The sequence below is a fragment of the Zootoca vivipara genome, chromosome 11 (assembly GCF_965207765.1).
Source record: "Zootoca vivipara chromosome 11, rZooViv2.hap1.1, whole genome shotgun sequence".
Lineage (NCBI taxonomy): Eukaryota > Metazoa > Chordata > Lepidosauria > Squamata > Lacertidae > Zootoca > Zootoca vivipara.
Genome location: NC_142594.1, coordinates 29,085,990 through 29,106,717, shown reverse-complemented (window position 1 = coordinate 29,106,717; position 20,728 = coordinate 29,085,990). Strand labels below are relative to the sequence as shown.

General features: G+C 41.7%; 1 long non-coding RNA gene across 2 annotated transcripts in view; it reads right to left on the bottom strand.

The window, feature by feature from the left end:
* Positions 1–11,900, bottom strand: part of LOC148684242 (uncharacterized) — a 68,618-nt gene extending 56,718 nt beyond the window's left edge. For both annotated transcript variants that reach the window (XR_015946344.1, XR_015946343.1), the window contains exon 1: positions 11,636–11,900. This is a non-coding gene — a long non-coding RNA (uncharacterized LOC148684242). The remainder of the gene's footprint in view (positions 1–11,635) is intronic.
* Between the last annotated feature and the right edge of the window lie 8,828 nt (positions 11,901–20,728).

The window sequence follows — 20,728 nt, the reverse complement described above, 5'->3', positions numbered from 1 at the left end:
TTAACTTTCTTTTCTAGTTGAACAAACATCTCATATCAATAACATACATGTTACACATCTTCACCCCTTCCCTCCCAGGCTTCCCCCAGCTCCCATTTCTGGTTTGTTACCCCCTTATCTGTTGTTGGACTGCTGTTTCAACCAGTCCGCCATATCATTTCTTCTTTGTTTTAAATGTTCTCTATCAAAGAGAAAATGTGCACATTTATTTAAGTCCTACCATCAAGTCAATGTTCTGATTTTGTTTCTGCAAGTATATTATAAAAGGTTCCCAGTCTTTTTCAAAGTCCCGGTTGTCCTTTTCTCGTAGTTTGTCCATCAATTTCACCATTTCTGCATAATTCATCAATTTCACTTGCCATTGTTCTTTTGCTGGAATTTCTCCAGTCTTCCAGTTTTGTGCTAACAAAATTCTCGCCGCGGTAGTAGCATACATAATGTCCTCTTCCCTTTCGGCAGATATTGACCCAGAATACCTAACAGGAAGGCTTCTGGTTGTTTAACAAATGTTACTTTCAGCATTTTTTTCAATTCATTGTATATCATTTCCCAATATGTTTTTACATTCTTACAGTCCCACCACATATGATAAAAAGTACCTTCAACTTCACATCTCCAACACTTCTTCTGTTCATTTTTATACATTTTTGCTAGTTTGACCAGTGATACATACCATCTGTACATCATCTTCATGTAATTCTCCCTCAACAATATACAATTCGTAAATTTTAAATTTATTTTCCTTAATTTTATCCAATTATCAAATTGTATATTATGACCTATATCTTGTGCCCATTTTATCATCACTGATTTTACTTCTTCATCCTTAGTTTCCCACTCCAAAAGAATATTATATGTCTTTTTTAGCAACTTAGAATTTCCTTCTATCACTTCCTTTTGGAATTTGGAAACCAAGTATAAAAGGCCTTTTTTGTTGTCTTCTTTAAAGACATCCTTTAGCTCTCTACGATGCAACCAGCTTTGAAGAAGTACTTTGATTTCTTCATATCCTTTCAATTTAAGTTTCCCTTCCTGTTCTACCAATAACTCTCTGTATGTTGGCCATTCTCCCTTTCTTTCCAATGTTTTGAGTGATAGTGCCTCAATAGGTGATAACCACCAGGGTGTCTTAGGTTCTAATATTTTTTTATATTTTTCCCAAACTTTGAATAATGATGTCCTTATTATATGATTATGAAACCCTTTGTGTATTTTCGCTTTTCCATACCATAGGTAGGCATGCCATCCAAACCTATTGTCATGTCCTTCCAGTTCTGTTATTTCCTCCTTATCTAACTTGATCCAATCCCGGATCCATGTTAGGGATGCAGCTTCATAGTACAATACTAGGTCTGGAAGTGAGAATCCGCCTCTTTCTTTCACATCTGTAAGAATCTTATTTTCTATCCTTGGCGTTTTCCCACTCCAGATGAATCTTGAACTCTTTTCCATTCTTTGAAGCATCCATTCCCTGTTATTACTGGTATTGTCTGAAAGAGGAATAACATCCTTGGAAGTAGATTCATTTCTATTGTTGTGATTCTTCCCAATAAAAAAGGTTCATCCTATTCCATATTTCCATATTTCTTTTTACGTCATGCCACATTTTTCATAGTTATCTTTATATATGTTAATTTTTTTGCTGTTATCCATACACCCAAATATTTTACCTTTTTATATACGCACACACATGTTGACCAAACCCTCAGGCACTCTTCACTTCCTGTGGGCCTTCCAGACTTAGGTTTTATTTCAGGTGTATTCCACAACATGCCCTTGCTTGGCACAATAATAGTGCATTGTTGGTGGACTTTCCCCCCTTTTTTTCCTTTAGTAGGTTCTGCAATGCTTCCCCCACATGATTGCTGTCCAAAGAGGCTATAGCCCAACAAAAGCAGGACAACAACAACAACAACAACAACAACAGAACATTTGTGGTATAAAATGTTATGGGACTTGAGCAGTAAATTACATATACCCACTGATTAGAAATGAAGTGGTGTGACCACCCCAAACAGGACTGACAGCAGGATCATGTATGCTCACCCCAATAGCACCATGATCACAAATGATCGTGAGGAAGCACATCTGGAGTGACCCTTTGTCTTTTTGGGGCAACCTAGCAATTGAATGAGTGAGCAAAATAGTTAGCACCCATATGATGACTAAAGTTAAATATCATTGATACTTATTTAACAGATGGCAAAAGGCAGTAAGGTAATTTTAGCCTCTGAATAGTCTTTTTCATTTAGATGCTAATGAGTATTAGTTCAACGAATATCAGTTCACTTACATCAGAATGGGGTAATCCAGCCTGTCTGTGATTGTGTCCTGTCTTGCACGTTCATCTGAGTGGGACACAAACGCCTGCCTTGGCAGAAGAGCCAGGGAGAAAATATTGATGAAACAAACACCAAACACTGAGAAGAAATCAATGCTGACCACTAATAATTGACCCCATACCAGCTCCACCTGCACAAGCTAAGGGGAATGTAGGTTAAGTGGTCAATGTGCAAGATAACCAGTCATTGTGCACATCAACCAAGCCAGTTATCCTTTATGCAGCCCCCATGGTCCCAATTCTGTTATTGACTGTATTTCCACACCACAATTGTCACTAGTTGTTGCTGCTGTTCCTCTTCCACATCACCATTGGCTTGCTTGCCAGGCACAGAATCAGCAAGCAAGTGGGCCATGACATACCCTCAACTCTCCTGATAAAGTTGGGACATCCTGTTTTTGGTGTGAGAACATGGCAATGTGATCTCAGCCTGAAAAAAACACTTTTTCGGGGCCACGTTCTCATGTGGGTCATGTGACTCACACAGAAGTGGAGCCCTGGAAGATGGTGTCCCAGTTTTTCACTTCAGCGTGTTGGAGGGTACCCCATGACATCGACTGCTTTTCCCTACCAATGCCACCATTGTCTGGACCCAAGTCAAAGGTGGGCTACCAAGAAGGTTAATGTGGTGAAATGGATGATTTAGACCAGGTAGACTTGTCACTGGGTCCCTTGCTGGCATAGGAATCCTTAGCAGATGTCCAGCCATGCTGAACTTTGATGCCACCTGTCCTGGGCTCCATATTTGTTAGCCCAGGCATCCCCAAACTGTGGCCCTCCAGATGTTTTGGCCTGCAACTCCCATGATCCCTAGCTAACAGGACCAGTGGTCAGGGATGATGGGAATTGTAGTCCAAAACTTCTGGAGGGCCGAAGTTTGGGGGTGCTTGTGTTAGCCTGTAAGACAGTTATTTCAGTCAGTATGCTCTTTGATTTCTTAGACAACAAAGCTCTTCTCTTGCCTTATTTGGAATTCTTATCTCTATCAACTGGGCAACAGAGAGTTAACATCCTCAGTGCTACGCCTGCTTGGTGGCCTTTGCTTTTCCATTTAAAAAAAGACTTCATTCTGACTGAATTGGTTCTCAGAACACTGACAGAACCATGCCTTGGTAGCTTTCTCTTAAAGTGAAGCTTTGGATGATTCACTTGTCAAATCTGTAACATCTAGTCAAACCTAGCACTCAAAAGTGGCCTTTTAGTTGGATGTCAAAATGAAAAGTTTAAATGTTTGCCTCCATCCAAACAGGTTTATGTATATGCAGGGGTGTGTGTGTGTGTTTAGTTAAGATTTCTGACAAGCATTTCACTCTGGCCACTATTCAGAAATTGCCAGGAACTGGAGAGAATCAAAACATCTCTCCCTTAAATCTTGGTACAACAGAGTTTGGCAACTAGTCTTGGATGGAAATTTGACCCAGGAGAGGAGAAGGACAAAGCTGGTGGGGGATCAAAGCTGATAATTTTACAATAATTTGGTCTCCTTTTATTCAATTTGTTAACAAAAGTGACCTGATTGAGAGCCCCACCTACCCAGTTTTTTCTCTCTCTTTTGGTAAGAGACTCTACCCTCCCCTACTTCCTCTTCTGATGTCCAAGCCACACTATAGGTACTCTGATATTTTTTTTACCATTTCCACTACTTGTAAAGAATAACACCTTTGTTGCAAATTGTTCGGTTTATTGAAAATGACATACAGTGGTACCTCGGTTTATGAACACAATTGGTTCCAGAAGTCTGTTCATAAACTGAAGCGTTCATAAACTGAAGCGAACTTTCCCATTGAAAGTAATGGAAAGTGGATTAATCCGTTCCAGACGGTCCGCGGAGTAACCGTTCATAAACTGAAGCGAACTTTTCCATTGAAAGTAATGGAAAGTGGATTAATCCGTTCCAGACGGGTCCGCGAAGTACTTAAACTGAAGCGTTCATAAACTGAAACATGGGTGTAATTGGTTCCAGAAGTCTGTTCATAAACTGAAGCGTTCATAAACTGAAGTGAACTTTCCCATTAAAAGTAATGGAAAGTGAATTAATCCGTTCCAGATGGGTCCGCGGCGTTCATAAACCGAAAATTCATAAACCGAGGTGTTCATAAACCGAGGTTCCACTGTATATATATAGTCATACCTCGGTTTAAGTACGCCTTGGTTTAAGTATTTTCAAGTACGCTTCAGTTTAAGTATTTTTAAGTACGCTTCAGGTTGAGTACTCCGCGGACCTGTCTGGAACGGATTAATCCACTTTCCATTACTTTCAATGGGAAAGTTCGCTTCAGGTTAAGTACGCTTCAGGTTAACTACGGACTTCCGGAACACTCATACCTCGGGTTAAGTACTTCAGGTTGAGTACTCCGCGGTTGAGTACTCCGCGGACCCATCTGGAACAGATTAATCCACTTTCCATTACTTTCAATGGGAAAGTTCACTTCAGGTTAAGTACAGACTTCCGGAACCAATTGTGTTTGTAAACCGAGGTACCACTGTGTGTGTGTGTGTGTGTGTGTGTGTGTGTGTGTGTGTGTGTAATGTAGGTAGTTTTATTTTGTTTGTGTGGGGTGTATGTATGAGACCCAAGTTTCAGATCTATATGTTAATGTTTTGTATAGCAGCAGATGGGGAGAAATTTGTTCAGTCTAATACATGCTTCCCAAACCTATAAGCAAAACAACGTACAGCTCTGTTTCAAAATTTGCACTTTTCTGAATTTTTTGAAGCACGAAAAATGAACACAAAAAATACATATGTTGCTGAGAGAAGTGTACAAAGTTGTTGTTTTATAACACACCCTTCGGGCTGAGTTTCCCCCAGCCAATCTGTTTTAAGTTTTACTTTGCTGGCTTACACACACCCACACACCTGCCTTGATGCCTGGCAGTGGTGGCGAGGAGAGATCTTCACTGCCTTCTTGCATCTAGCATTCTGTTCCAGCTGCATGCCAGCCATCAGGAACATGGGGAAATGTAGTTTTCCTAGCACTGCTGACAAACTACATTTCCTTTGAGTGCATGGAGGGCACAGTGAAGGCAGGGGTGGAGGAAGGGGGTGCGGTAGATGTGGGCCACCCCGGGTGTCATCACTGAGGGGGGTGACAGAATGCTGGGCGGCACTCACCGTGGGGCCTGCAGCGTGCCCAAGCCACACATCTCTCCTGGGAGAGACGCAGTGACTTGGGCATGCGCAGGCTCCACGCTGCCCAAACAGTCCACCAGCCACCTCCCCCCCCCAGCTGAAGGGCATCTGAGTGGGAGGAGGCAGGCAGACTCCGGAGGCCCCGTGGTGCGCCCCACCCCTATGGAGGCTTGCCCCACTCCTATGGATGGCTTGCCCTGCCCGTATGGGAAGCTCGCCCTGCCCCGGGCATGCCACCCCAGGTACCCGAGCTGCTTCCTCCGCCGCTGAGTGAAGGCAGGACATGTGCCTACTCAGTCTTGCTAAAAATAATTTTAAAAAGTTGTATCTATGGCTAACCAATTAGACAGATGGTTCCCTCTGGTTTTGTCCCTTGAAGAATGCCTATTCCACTGTAGGAGCTTTTTCCCCCAAGCTATAATTTCATATATAAGAGCCAGCTATAAGGAGGCACATGTTTCAGCTCTGACTCCAATTCCTTCGACAAGGCCAGTGAATAGAAAGTGCTGTGCTGTGAAAACTATGCAGGCAGAGCTGAGCATCACATTCATACGATGACAGCCGGGTTTATTTATAGAAGTTTGCTTTGGAGAAGGTGCACTGGAGGGGCTACATCATGTACGGAAGCCTTCTTTGAACCCGAGGTAATAATGAGCCTGAAAATGCCTTCTTCTCTTCTCACTCTACTCTATGAGTAAGGAAAGAATTCATAGCCAGTCAGTGTCCCATTTCTGTCCTGTCTGGCAAAGAGGTGGCGAAAAGATTGCAGATGGACATTGGATTGAATTTCAGCTCAAAGCATGGAGGGAAACAATGAACATGAAGGCTTAACTGTTTGGCTTTCTTTGGTAGGAAACATACTAGAGCAAGTGCAGAAAACCTTTGACTCTCCAGATGTTACTGAACTATAACTCCCATCATCCTTGGCCATGGGACACACTATTAGGGATGATGGAACTTGTAGTTCAGCAACACCCAGAGGACCAAATATTCCCCACACTGGCTCTAGAACCATGGGGGGAGGAATTACATAAATATAGAATATACAAAAGTGCACACATTTTCACATACCACTCCTTCTAATAGTGAACTCAAATGGCGACCAACTACTGTTTTGTAGCCAAATTGGGGCGACAGAGAATCAAAAGGAGAAGGCTGTCTTATCTGCGAGAAGCCCAAGGTTTGCAGAAATTTATATATATATATATATATATATATATATATATATATATATATATAAGCTAATGAGACAATCCCCACCTCCAATAATAATAATAATAATAATAATAATAATTTATTATTTCTACCCCACCCATCTGACTGGGTTTCCCCAGCCACTCTGGGCAGCTTCCAACAAAAGATTAAAAATACATTAAAACGTCAGTCATTAAAAACTTCCCTAAACAGGGCTGCATTCTGATGTCTTCTAAAAGTCAGATAGTTGTTTATTTCCTTGACATCTGATGGGAGGGGGTTCCACAGGGCGGGTGCCACTACCGAGAAGGCCCGCTGCCTGGTTCCCTGTTACTTTGCTTCTCGCAGTGAGAGAACCGTCAGAAGGCCCTCGGTACTGGACCTCAGTGTGGGCTGAATGATGCCCCAAACAGCATTCTCAGCAGCTGCTTAAAGCAGAACATCTGGAAAGGAAAAAAGGAATCCAGGAGGAAGCAAAAGAAAAGAAAAATGCCCTGGTGGAAGGAGATGTCTGGCTGGAACCATAAAAAGGAGCACTTCTTTTTAGTGGGAGAATACACAATGCAACATTTTGTTGTAATTCCCATGTGTTTATTGCTATGTATGGCTCTGTTGTCAATGTTTTATTTAAGTATAAACATTAATGTTCTTCAGTTGTTTAGTTAGCCCTTTCAAGCAGCCACAAGAGTAAAGGAATCTGAAAAATCCATACTTTTTGCTTACTCTCTTTCATTTTAATCTCCTTTAAATAATTGTTAACGTTAGCCAGAACAAATATGTAAATATGTGGTTTTTAAAGATCATAGGGAGAGGATTCTTACAAGAAAGAAAGAAAGAAAGAAAGAAAGAAAGAAAGAAAGAAAGAAAGAAAGAAAGAGGGGGGGAGAAAGAGAATATGAATTGCCTGATTACCAGTGCATTTGGTGAGCTTTAGTTTGGCATCAACAGACTTTATAATGATTCTGATCAGTGTGCATACAATCCAGTAGATGTCTTTCTTGCTGCTATTTGAGAGGTCTTTTCTGAAAACTACCTGCATTTATTAAATACATCTATCGCAACTGGCCCACAGCTCTGTAGCTAGGCAAAGTGCCATGCTAGCAGATGGACATGAAAATGGGCAAGCAGGAGAACCAATGTTTGCCTCAAATCCCAGTGTTATGGTCCAAATCCTATTCTGTCCAAAATATTGACGTTGAAGGCTGCACTCTGAATTTTTGCCCTTGGTAACAAGGGCATGCCATTTGTAAATATGCCAGCTGAAAGTAGGAGATGAATATTCTCAATCACTGCAGCCATTACAAATGTACTTCTGTCCCTGAATGAGGGGGGAAATGCAAATAGCAGTGAACAAATCTGGCTGATTTTCTTTTGTCAGATTTCTAAGTGGCAAGACGTTTCCGAGACAGTCTGGCCTCTATGCATTCAAGGGCCAAGTTTGGTTCTTAGTTATCTAGAGCATTGGCATTTCTTTTTAGAAAAAAAAAACAATTCTGATAGTAGGAAAATTTGGCCACCCTGCTACCAAATTTTAAACCACCTTTTAAATGTGTTTGTGGAAGGGGTGGAGTGAGGGGTGAGGGAGAGTTATTGGTTATTGGTTTGGTTTGTTCTTGTTTTTATTATGTAAAATACCCCAAGGACCACCTTTCCCATATAAACCAACCTGAGGTTCATCATCTGAGGCCCTTCTTTGTGGGCCTTTTCTGCGTGGCTCCCCATTTATTTTGTGTTCCTCCCTGAGGGAGGTTCGTCTGGCGCCTTCATTTTATTTCTTTAGGCACCAGGCAAAAGCGTTCCTCTGCAACCAGGCCTTTGGCTGATTAATATTCTACAGCCTTTTAAAATATGTTTGTGGGAGAGTGGGTTATTTTGTTGTTTTTATTTTAGCTGTTTATTTGTGCTTTTACCTTGTATTTTTATCTTGCGAACAGCCCTGAAATCTTGTGATGAAGTGTGCTATATAAATCTGAATGAATGAAGGGAAGTTTTTAATGTTTAATGCTGTACTGTGTTTTTAATATTTGGTTGGGAGCTGCCCAGCCAGATGGGTGGGGTATAAATAATAAGTTGTTGTTGTTGTTGTTGTTGTTGTTGTTGTTGTTGTTGTTGTTGTTGTTGTAGTTGTGTGTTTTATCTTGTATTTTTATGCTGTGAACCACCCTGAGAACTACAGGTGAAGGGCAATATAAAATTTTAATAAATAATAATAATATTTGTATGCTGCCCATCTGACTAGGTTGCCCCAGCCACTCTGGGCAGCTCAACAGCATTGTAAAAAAAACATGCCAACACACCCAACATTGAAAATAAATAAAATAAAATAAATAAATTCCCAAGCATGCCATTCATAATGGGTCCATTACAACACATCCAGATAATGTCCACAATGCCTCTGCTGTTGCCAGCTAGCTATGTTTCTCCACAATGGTCTCTTACCCCTTTGCCAAGTTTACTGAGAAAATTGTGGAGGGGGAGGACCAGCAGGAATTCTGGACAAGGATCTTCTCCACATAGGTATGGAAAGTTCAGTCTATTTCTAGCCTAGGTGAGAGTCACATGTGTTTATTCATAACTCCATTTCACCCCATTTCCCATCTATATTTTTTTAAATAAACGTCTTTAATCATACTTAAACACATTTTTAGCCACGTATTTAAATACACATGTTATCTCAATGCACATATTTCTGGACACATTTTTTTTCTTAAAAGATGCGTTTTCATGCATTTTTATTGTGCTTTTGAGCAGAGAATGGTATCACAAAGGTGTGAAATTTGAAGAACATTTCTATCTGTGTGTTGGTTCAGAAGGTGAGAATTGGTTGGTTCTCTTTAAAAATGCTGGCCAAAATTCTTTTCCATCTCTTTCTCCAGATGCACCAGTGTTACAAATAATATTGTTAATTATAGCCCCTCTTTGAGAAAAGCACACATAAGAGTTTCACTAAAACTTTCTCTGTCTTCTCAAAATGGTACCTTAAAGTGAAGGGCAGGTAATACATTAAAACTTTCTCTTAGGAAGCTCAGAAAACTGAACCAGTTACAAAGTGAACTGTTGGAAGGAGCTCGTCCACCATTACAAACAGCACAATCTCACTTTGCTTTTGAAATTTTAGCACTGTAAACTGATGGCTTGCGTTTTTAAACTGGGAGGAACGAATACATACATGCTTCCTATCTAAGCTTTGAGACTTGGGCTGCAACCTTACAAAGGCTTCTTTAGGGGTAAGCCACACTGAACACAATGAGACTTGCAACAGGGTAAACATGGATAGAATCAGGTTGCATGCCTGCTTTTCAATAATAGGGATTTTTTAAAAAGTCTCTTTAAAAAACTAACAGTCTCTTAATTTTTCTTTAAATGAGTTATGGGTTCCCTTTCTAGAATGCTAGATTTGGATTGGATAAAAGATTACTCAGACACATTAATAAATCAAGAAATGCCTTTCCAGGGTTTCATATGTCTTTTGGCCTATGAATCTTTTAAAAGGTTATATATTACATCTCCATGGAGTCTTTTGCCCTCCCCATACATCTCTTGCAAATGTCTTCTCAATGAGTTGATTCATTCTCAGTACCTGATGTCAACACCCCTAAAAAAAACTGGAAAATATATTTGCAAATGGCACTAGCTTCTCTGTTTATGGGGGAGGGAGGGTGTGAATGCTACAGAGCAGGCATCCCCAAACTTCGGACCTCCAGATGTTTTGGACTACAATTCCCATGATCCCTGACCACTGGTCCTGTTAGCTAGGGATCATGGGAGTTGTAGGCCAAAACATCTGGAGGGCCGCAGATTGGGGATGCCTGCTACAGAGCATTAAGAACTACCTCCTTACCCAAGACTCCCATATCTCTTCTGTGCCTTAACTTAGAAACTTGTTTAAAGTTCTCAGTGGAATGGCTGCAGTGCCATTGCTAGAAGCTTCATGGGTCGGCCCCAGTATGGATAGACAAATCTGTCACTTTTCTTTTCTTTCTCATCCCAGTCTTAAGTTCAGTTCTCTACTTTTCTACATCAGTTTTTGAAAGTTTTTTTTAAAAAAAAACACATCCTCGTGAAAATTGATCAGCATTTGAGTGCATTTTTCCCTAATACACACATTTTTGTATGCAATTTCCCCGAATATACAATTTTCATTAACATGCACATTTTTATGCATGTTTAACTCTAGTGCATGCACTTTTGCACACACTGCTTGGCTGGAGAACAACATTGAAAATTTCAGAGAAGTGCAAAAATTGACAGACTGCTGTGGTTTTGTTTGGGTATTGCTTTGGAAAGTGCAAATTGGGTAGGTGCACTTCTAATATGAATTTATTCCTGATCCCTACTTGTGAGGGGGCCTTCTCAGCACTAGCACCCCAGTTATGGGAAACCATTATCTCTGACCTTCAGCTGACCTTTCTGGAATCAGAGGGTGACCTTCCTCAGTCTTGTCAGGCAGAGCTGTGGAGCCAGCCTCTTACCACCTCCATCACTGCAGTTTACGATAAGCATCCACATCAATATGTTGCGTTATTATATTTAGATATGTAGATTATATATGCACACATATACACACACAGAGAGAGAGAGCTTGAAAGTCATAGCAGTTATGCTAGAGTACTTGAATTCCCAACAGCCAGATACTATTGATTTCAGAGGAGGCTGAACTTTACAACTTGATCTCAAAACTTGCTACGTCTGGCAATAAATGCCTACATATTCGGGTAGCCGTTTACGCATCACCAAAAAAGACAGCGCCCATTTTAAATAATATTTGTTCACTTCATTTTCTACAACTGAAATTATCTTAATAAAATATTAATATACTACTACTACTAACAACAACAACAACAACAGACTTTGGGGCATTACAGAAGTGTTCAACCTCTTTCCCGCCATCCATTTTTCTACTCTACTCAAGCTAATTCCCCCTACATGCATCTATACATACACAAACAACCCCAGATGCATGTTTACCTTCATTTCCATTGGGGGTGAGGAAGAGTTTTCAGCTCCAGGGCTGCATTTCCCCAGGGAGAACCTACACACACACCTCTCCATCCAGCAAGAAATAGAAATGATCACAGTTCAAGTATGCAATCTAGCCAGGCAAAAGCACTCACAGAGCAGAGCCAGGGAGATGGAATGGACTGGGCTGAGTCTCAATGGCTAAAAAGAGGGTTGCTGAGGGCTGCATTTGGACCCTGGGCTTGAGGTTCTCCACCCCTTCATTACATGCTTCTTGAACCCCACAGAGGGAAACAAACTTTGTCATGAAGGGCATGTTTTGAATGTGCTGCAAGATGGCTGAAGCATGCCACATAAAATGGATGCTGTTATTAATGAACTGTGCTGATCAAAGGGCTAATGGAATGTTCATGTTCTGGCAAAAGAACCGTACCTGCAAGGAAGCGTGAAAGGCTGGCTATGGAATTCTAGTTACAAACAATGAGTATCGTATCACACCCAAAGTTATAGAAGACCAGTTACAAACAATAAGAGTCGTAATATGCCAAGAACATGCTAACATGCTAAGAACGAACATGTCATAAACAGTGAAAAATGTGGAGACCCAGATGCACAGCGAGAAGAGCATGTAAGATCGGACCTTTTTGGACTGAAGTGTGTGTCGGACGCAGTTGGGATCCAGCTGTCTGTCTGCCATCCTCTAGGTCTGGCCAGCCTAGAGAAGAGTGTGAGTATGCATGTGTGTGATTGCGTGTGTGTCTGAGTGCATGTTCCCTTGTCTTGTTATGTGCCACATTTGTTAATTAAGAAAGCAATTTTATAGAGAAATTGCAATACGTATTGGTTGTCTGATTCCTTACTTGTATTCTTCCTGGGGTGCACTAAATCTCATTCATGCTAAAACACCTAAACAGAAATAGAACCTGGTTTATTCATTACAGCTTTCAACAGGCATTGCTTCCCTTCACTATTCAGAATGTCTCCAGCTCCTCTGTTTTGGGGTTTGTTTGTTTTTTAAGGCAGTTGGGACTTCCTTATACACATTTGGATAGAATGGTTGCTTCTCCTCCAAGTTATAGCTTCATTCAGTGGCCTGAGGCAAGACATTCTTCTTCCCAGCTGTGTTTTACTGTGAGGCCAAACAAGTTACAATAGTGGAACGCCCTCTTACCATTCAGATACAACTCTTTGAGTGATTTCCCAGTCTCCTCTTCTTGGGGAAGAAGGCAAGCTCAGTAAGCTACAGATACCCAAAGCAGCGCACAATGGCACTGGGTGAGGTACATAGGAACTATTCCCCAGCAATTTCAGTGCTAGTCAGGCACAATGGATATCTTAGACTCCTGCTGATGCTCAGATGTGAAAAAGCATCCCGTTGGCTGCTTTGGTGGTTCCAGTAATAAATAACACTTAAAAGACCAGGAAATAGTACAAACCATCTTCAAATGTGAGAACACCTTATAAAGTGTTCCCAGGAGATGTAGTACGATTTTATTTGACATTTATTTAAAGATCAGTTCCTCCAAATGACCAATCATTTCCAGTCAGTAGGCTTGTTAGCTATATGAGATTTCTTGTTGCCATTTCCTGAGTTTTAAATAGCCTGCATGACTTGAAAATAAAAACCAGTTCTCTTCAATAATGGGTATCCTTTTCCTGCACGGAAGGGTCCGTAAAACAATTCCCTTGACCAGATGTGCATTCAGACACATTTGCTCCAATCCACATTTGCTCCAATCCAGTGGCCCCGATGCACATGTACACACAGCACAGCACTTGTGGGCAAGGACTGTCCCATACACTTCATTGTCAGGGATTTGCATGCATTGACAGCAGAGTAAATACGGGAGCTACAGCAGAACTTTGCATGAGCAGTGGAGCACTTAATTGCTCCAAAGCTCAACAGGCATCAGGACTATTAACTCATCCCCCCACCCTCATATGTTTAGTGAACTTGTGATGAAGGAAACTTCTCGCCATACTCTTGAAGTCAGCTTGGTGACTGGCCAACTCCCCAACATCCACACACTTAATGTTGATGGGCTATGAGCATATACATGCATAGGGCTCCTCCATTTGATTTGAGACCCTGGGGTAGGGCAGATTCCTGATCACATAGAGCAGTGTTTTTTAAGACTACAGTTCCCATCATCCCTGACCACTGGTATTGCTGGCTAAGGAAGATAGGTGTTGTAGTCCCAAAACAGCCAGAGACCCAAGTTTGAGAAACACTGACATAGAAGAATTATCTGCACTTACAACCATATGTGTGTAGCGTCCCTTAATGTTAATTGAGTGACAGTCAGGAGGCATGGGAGGGAGCCCTCTCCCTCTCATGAAGTCACTGAATTCATGAGGGGAACTAGTGAACAGTCCTCTTTGCCATTTGGGGATGGGGAACCTCCTATGGCTAGATTCCAGCTCCCATCAGACCATCAGACCAAGCCAGTATGGGCAATAAATAGGTGAAGTTACAACTGCTTTGCTTTTTTGCCGTAAGAGATCACATCATGAAGAAGCTCATCTGTGAGGGATGGGGAAAGTATGGCACATCAGAAGAATTCGTAAGAAATTGCAATTGCTTGATCCTCTTGGTCCTTTCTAGTCCTACGGCTGAGACAAGCAATGGCAACATGGAGACAGACGACAGAGGATACTGAAAAGTATAAGTATGAGGACACAGTGATGGGTATTTATTGCTTGGGTAGAATGTGGAAATCACAGAAGGTTGTGGTCAGATCTGGTCCATTAGCCAATGTGAACCATCCAAGGAAGGTTCAGAGTGAGGTACCGAGTGATGAGGTGGTTCTTGAGAGTTCCTGCGCCACCACAGCTTTGCAGCTTTGACAAAAAGCTGTTTAAATCTTAGAAACTATCTATCTGTTTAAATCTATCTGTTTAAATCTTAGAAACTATCTATCTGTTTAAATCTTAGAAACTATCTATCTATCTATCTAACTATCTGCTGTCAGTGAGGCCATTTCACTTTAGTCCCCCCAATGCCCCAGTCTGAGGAAGGACCCTGTGGAAACTCTAGGACAGGAAGGAGGAAGACAAGGAGGGAGAGCAGAGACAGTTTCTGGGCCAATATGTTTTCAACAATGGCTTTTCCAAAAGTTTAGATTTATCTCAAAAGGTTTGCTCACCTGCTTTAGGCAAACAAGGTATGTCCTCTAAGCAATCATGCCCCCATCCTGGAATATATATATATATATATATATATATATATATATATATATATATATATATATGCAGGTATTTTAAAAGGGTGGGGGGAATTAAGGTTACTCTTGAGCTTATCTTATTGTTTCCAGCCTCCCTTTACTGACTTCCTAGCAGCTGTGATTCTTCCCCACTCCTTGTCTCCAGTGCCAAGTGGGAGGGCGTACAGAATCCATTCCAATGTCAACAGCACCTCCTGGAGCACAAACCATAGATTTGACATGTTGCTATGTACTTCCCATGACAACCATGTTATGCATATTAGCGGGAGGTTTGGCAGCCGGCAAAATGGAAAGCAATAAATGAGGAAAGCATTCCAAATCCAATTTGGAAAGAGGACAAGTCCAGGTTTACTCACGCTTAACACAGCCCCAGCCATATAGCTTTATCTTTAAAAAGCAAAGCAAACAGGCAGGCAAATAACCTTATTTATTACAGAGGGCAGTGGGGTTTTTTATTTTGTTTTTTAAAAAAATGTTTCGGTGCTATGTGGGGAGAAGATGGGGAGGAGATGAAGAGATTGTGTTTGAACGCGGAATGGCTGTAACTGTTAATTAAAATTAAATAATATTGGGAGAGTTATTATTCTCAATGTTATATATGGTCCAACCAGACCAGCAGATAGCCCTGTGCTGCCAAACACGAGGGAAAAGGACTCAGTTCTGGACAAAAAGAGAAAGATAGACTAGAAAACAAGGCACTGAAAGCATGCAGCGAGAGACAAGGCATTCCCCAATAGTACATGCTTTCTATGTGTGGCTATTTTGCACAGAGATGTACACAGGATGCGATAATCAGTCACCATCATGCACAAGGGCAATGAAAGGCAAATGGCCCACTGAAGATAAACACAACAGAGGACATTACTGTGGAAGGCATCTATTTTGCCTAAGTCCACTGGGGGGGGGGGAGAGAGTGAATATGCAAAAAGAATTTATGTACATTTTTTTAAAGAAAGTGCTTCATCAAATTGCTACAAATAGCACTTACTTCTGAGTAGATACAAAGAGCATTGCACTGCCAATACCAAAAAGAGAAATATAAGTGCAAATATTTTTATCTTCACTATGTTTTCAAGTGACAAAATAATAATCTGATATCCTCATTGGCTGTTCAAAGGTATGTTAGTAAGTACCTTAGACATAATATGGTCCTAGCTATTCAATTAAACTACTCATAGCCCTATAATACCCAACACAATCATCTTGAAAGTTTGCCACTGGATTAACAATAGTATTTAGAGAGGGAGGGAGGGAGAAAGTATTAGAATCTGATACTCATACTAATTCATTGGGAACTATTAAAACAGAACTACAGCTGGAGTAGAATGTCTGTCTTATCAGTTTTGAATGACATAAGCATTCCTCTTTGCATAGGAGGTTAAGCTGTTGAATTCTGGAAGATTTGTAGGTGAAAAACGCCTTTAAACAGTAGATAAAGCAAATTAAACTAATCTATGTGCAAGAGAGAAAGATGTTCTTGGAACCCGCAGAGATAGAATTGGTCCAATAGCTGTCATTCAGTGATATGAGTCAATGGGAGTTTCCTCCATCTTTTCTGCTCCTGTAACCTGGAATCCAAAAACTATTTTTTTTGTAACACTTCTAAGCATTTTTACAATGAATACAATGAATACTCAACACATTCACTGCACTACTTAATGTGTCAAAACCGTGCGAGCACTCTCAATAACAGACTTTTTGTCAAATAGGATCTTCGAGTTTTCATTTGTCTACGAATTGAAAAAAGGGCACATTGGGAGATACAGCTGAAAAAAGCACTGTGCCAGGAGTGTGTGTGTGTGTGTGTGTGTGTGTGTGCGCGCGCTACATTCCATGGAGGTTTTTCTACATCGTTTTCAGCTATGTAGCTTGACTCTCTTCAATATATCAAGAAAGGGGATATTGTAGCTGTAGGCTAGGTACAAAGTTTATACTCAGCTCTGCAGGCCTCTTGAGAATGTACTCAGCCAAGTGCTAGCTTATATGTAGGGCACACAATCCAACAACTCACAGCTGAAAACAGGAGCATTCTTCTGTACTTGTATCAATTCTGTCTGGTCTTGTCCACGGCATTTTGCTGCCTGCGGCAATGACAAGGGGGTGCCTTCCCATTTCCCTAAGGCAGGACTGCAGCTCAGTGGCACAGCATCTGCTTTGAATGCAGAAGATCCCTGGTTCAGTTTCCAGGTAGGTCTGGGAGAGGACCATGTCTGGAGAGCTGCTGCTGGTCAGTGTAGAAAATACAGAACTAGATGAACCACTGGGTTTAGCTCTGTATAATGAAATAGCTCAGTTGGTTAGAGCATGATGCTGATAATGCCAAGGTCACCGGTTCAATCCCCGTATGGGACACCTGCATATTCCTGCATTGCAGGGGGTTGGACCAGGTGATCTTCAGGGTCCCTTCCAACTCTACAATTCTATGATTCTAAGGCAGCTTCCTAATTGCCATGGGTTGTAGGTGGCTGCAGTTGAGACCTGAATCGCCAGGAACAGGGTATGGATGCTAAAAATGGTAGCAGTTCAATGGAAGATGGAAACACAGGAACAAGAGAAGGAACTGGAGCAAGGACAGGCACACTGGAGCAGGAACTAACAACAACAGGGTAAAAAACTACATTGCTGTGGCAAAGAACCAGGGCAAAATGCTGGCCTTATATACTCCTCCTGGCTTTGCCTCCAGGTGCTGCACATCTCCTGATCTGGCCACACCTGCCAGGCTGCACCTGACTCTCCCAAGACAAACACAGCAAGGGCTTGGATCTCCTCACTGCACTCAGGACCTGGCCCCTGCAAATACGCATGGTACTCCTTTCACTAGGTTCAGGCATCCCCAAACTTCGGTCCTCCAGATGTTTTGGACTACAATTCCCATCATCCCTGACCACTGGTCCTGTCAGCTAGGGATCATGGGAGTTGTAGGCCAAAACATCTGGGAGGGGCACAGTTTGGGGATGCCTGTCCTATACCAAAGCTTCCCAGGCTGAGAGTTGAAGGGCATGCTGTAGGACACAAAGAACTCTGTCCTTGCCAACACAACACTGAAATGGCCAACCCCGCTGTATCAGCCACTTGACGCAGCCACTTTATTCTGCCTAATGGTAGGGCTGGCTCTGGTTTCTATTTTTCAAAACTAGACACAAGCTCATATACAGCTCACTGCACCTTCTCTATGTTTATACTTCACTAGGTTCTCTTATACTAGGCTTCCTATGCTAAGCAGGATATGAGAGTAAACTAACCATAACTTTCCTTTTAGGTTCCAACCCTATGAACACTTAGATGGGTGCAGGGATGTCTCTACAGGTGCTTCTAGCATGTGTCGGTTTTGCATGTGTTCAGTCAGCCATACAGCCATTCTGCTGCCCCATTTCTGTGATTAAAAAAAAACAACCATGGAAATTTGGATTTGTGCACATGCTTTAACCTAAAACATGCATGTTTCTATGGATTTTGTTATGTTGCTTAACGGATAACTATAGTGCAAAATTCAGAAAACTGTGAAATCTCAAGGACAACTGCATTCCGATCTACGGGAGTTGTGGACCAGGCTGCTGCACTTACAAATGTGAACCAAACAAGAGTTTTCAGCATTCCTCCTTGGAAGAAAGCCCCACTGATCACAGTGAGACTTGTGATACAGGATCACATCACCTACGTGCTTAACAGGAAGCTTAAACTCACACAGGGGCATGGTTGTGGTACTTATTGCAGAATAGCTGGAAATTCAGACACGGATGGGAAAGTGTGCAAGGCATAATCAAAAAAAGTCCTTAAAGGGCAGATCATGAATTACCAGGGCATGGATAAGAACATAGGATATGTCCTTAGTTAAAGGGAGGAGTCGGGACACATGTTGCATGATCTGCGTGAAGAAGAAACATAGGGATGTCTATTGGCTCCCCAAAGAGAACTACGGAGCAGAGAAGATCATGGAGAGAGCTATTGACTTACACCTACTTTGTAGAGTAGCTCAGCCCCTTCACTCTGGTTGCCTTTATTCTGTTTATAAGATCACCCTAAGCATCATTACTGCAGGTACATCATGCTCTTCTGCTGCAAAAGCAAGTCTCAGAATGACTTACAACATACTGGATGGCATGGGAGGAGGTGGTCCTTAAGTATCCTGACCAGGGCCAGATTTAGGTTTGATGAGGCCCTAAGCTCCTGGAGGTAATGGGGCCCTTTATATGTCCAGCTGTCCTTTGTCCTTTGTTTAGCTTATACATAAATCTGGCACTGATCCTGACTTTAAGTCACAGAGCCTTTTAAAGGAATGACAATTTTTTTTATTTGTTTCAGGATAGGGTTGCCATATGTCCTGAATTTCCCAGACATAGCCAGGATTCGGCCATTGGAAACAGTGTCCAAGTAGAATCTTGAATGGCTAACCCCACATGTCTCACCCATTTCTTTCTCCTCCCTGCACTCCCCACTGCAAATAGCTGCCATATTCCAGATTATTTATAAACCAGATTTATGCTTTTGCCAAAAAGTATCTACCTTATTACACTTGGGGCCTTTTCACCAATGGATGTTAATTATCTTGTATTTCAGAGCCTTTTCCAAGCATGCTGTGGACCAATATCGAGAGTTCATGATTTCATAAATTTTCAAGGACTGATTATATGATGCAGTAATTGTACTGACCCACATGCACAATTTAAACCACTTAACGTATGTTTTTAGAGTGAGCGAAAAGCTATATGTTCATTAGTGTGGGATTATTGTCAATAACAGTGCAGAGTCATTACCAGCAAATGACACAAATATGGGAGGAACAGAGGGTGTCCCCCCCCCAAAAAAAATCCAACCCTGAACCATTCTCTTACTGAGATGTTACCGATGCTTATTTTTCAGCAAGACTGCACTATTATCTGAGTTTAATTGATGACATTTTTAGTCAATGTGGTTTGCAGGCTCTGATCAATAAAACTCCTTCTTGCAGTTTGCATTGGCCAGAAAAATATTATCTAAAAGACTGTAATTTGCAAGAAACCCTTATACTGAACGTCACAAAACAAAACGCCAATAACAGCACATTAAAAGAGGAGGGCAGCATATAATGTCAATAGAAACATAACAAAACAATGTGCATTAAAAAAAAATTAAAATTAAGGGTGTGCATGTATCCTTCAACATTTCCCAGATGAAAACAGATACATAATTGAAAAACTCCAATTTTCATTCCAAGGATATCTTTGTGAATCCCACCCCCTCACATATTCTTATTCTCTAGAAAAAGAGGTGCCGGAACTCATCATGAATGCCTCCCTTGTTCTCTTATAATGGTAATGGCACCCAACTGAGTTCCATCAAGTTCCAGCTCAAAAAAGCCCTGCTTACTCTTATTCCTGTTCTGCCACAACACTTCCCCAGTAAGGACCACTTTGTGTGGACTGTGCAAGGCCCCAGGCAGAGGAAGCCAGGTCTTGCAGGACTTCCCATTGGCCCACGTGGACTCATGGAACTTCCTGGGAGCTTGTGAGGTCTTGTGAGGTCTCTCAGAGATTGGTATGGCACTACATATACGTAGAAGCGTTGGCCTGATCACAAGACCCAGTCTTCTTCCAACCCCCAACATCTCCATTAAAGGGTTTTGCTGAGGACTTTGTTGGTTGCTGGATTGCCAGGGCCAGAAAGGAATTTTACTCCCAAACACAATTGGTTACTGGTCACAAGGTGTCCACCTTTCTCACAACAAGAACAATTTGCTATTGTTAAGGCTGTCACAACAGTGGAAGACGAATGGCATTGGGCAGGAACACCAACTTACGGTGTTCCAGCAGATGGGCTGGGGCATGTCTTCAAACAGAAGGTGGGGCTGTTCAGATCAGGATCCTTGCCTTCTCCAATGCCAAACCCATCCATTTGCTGC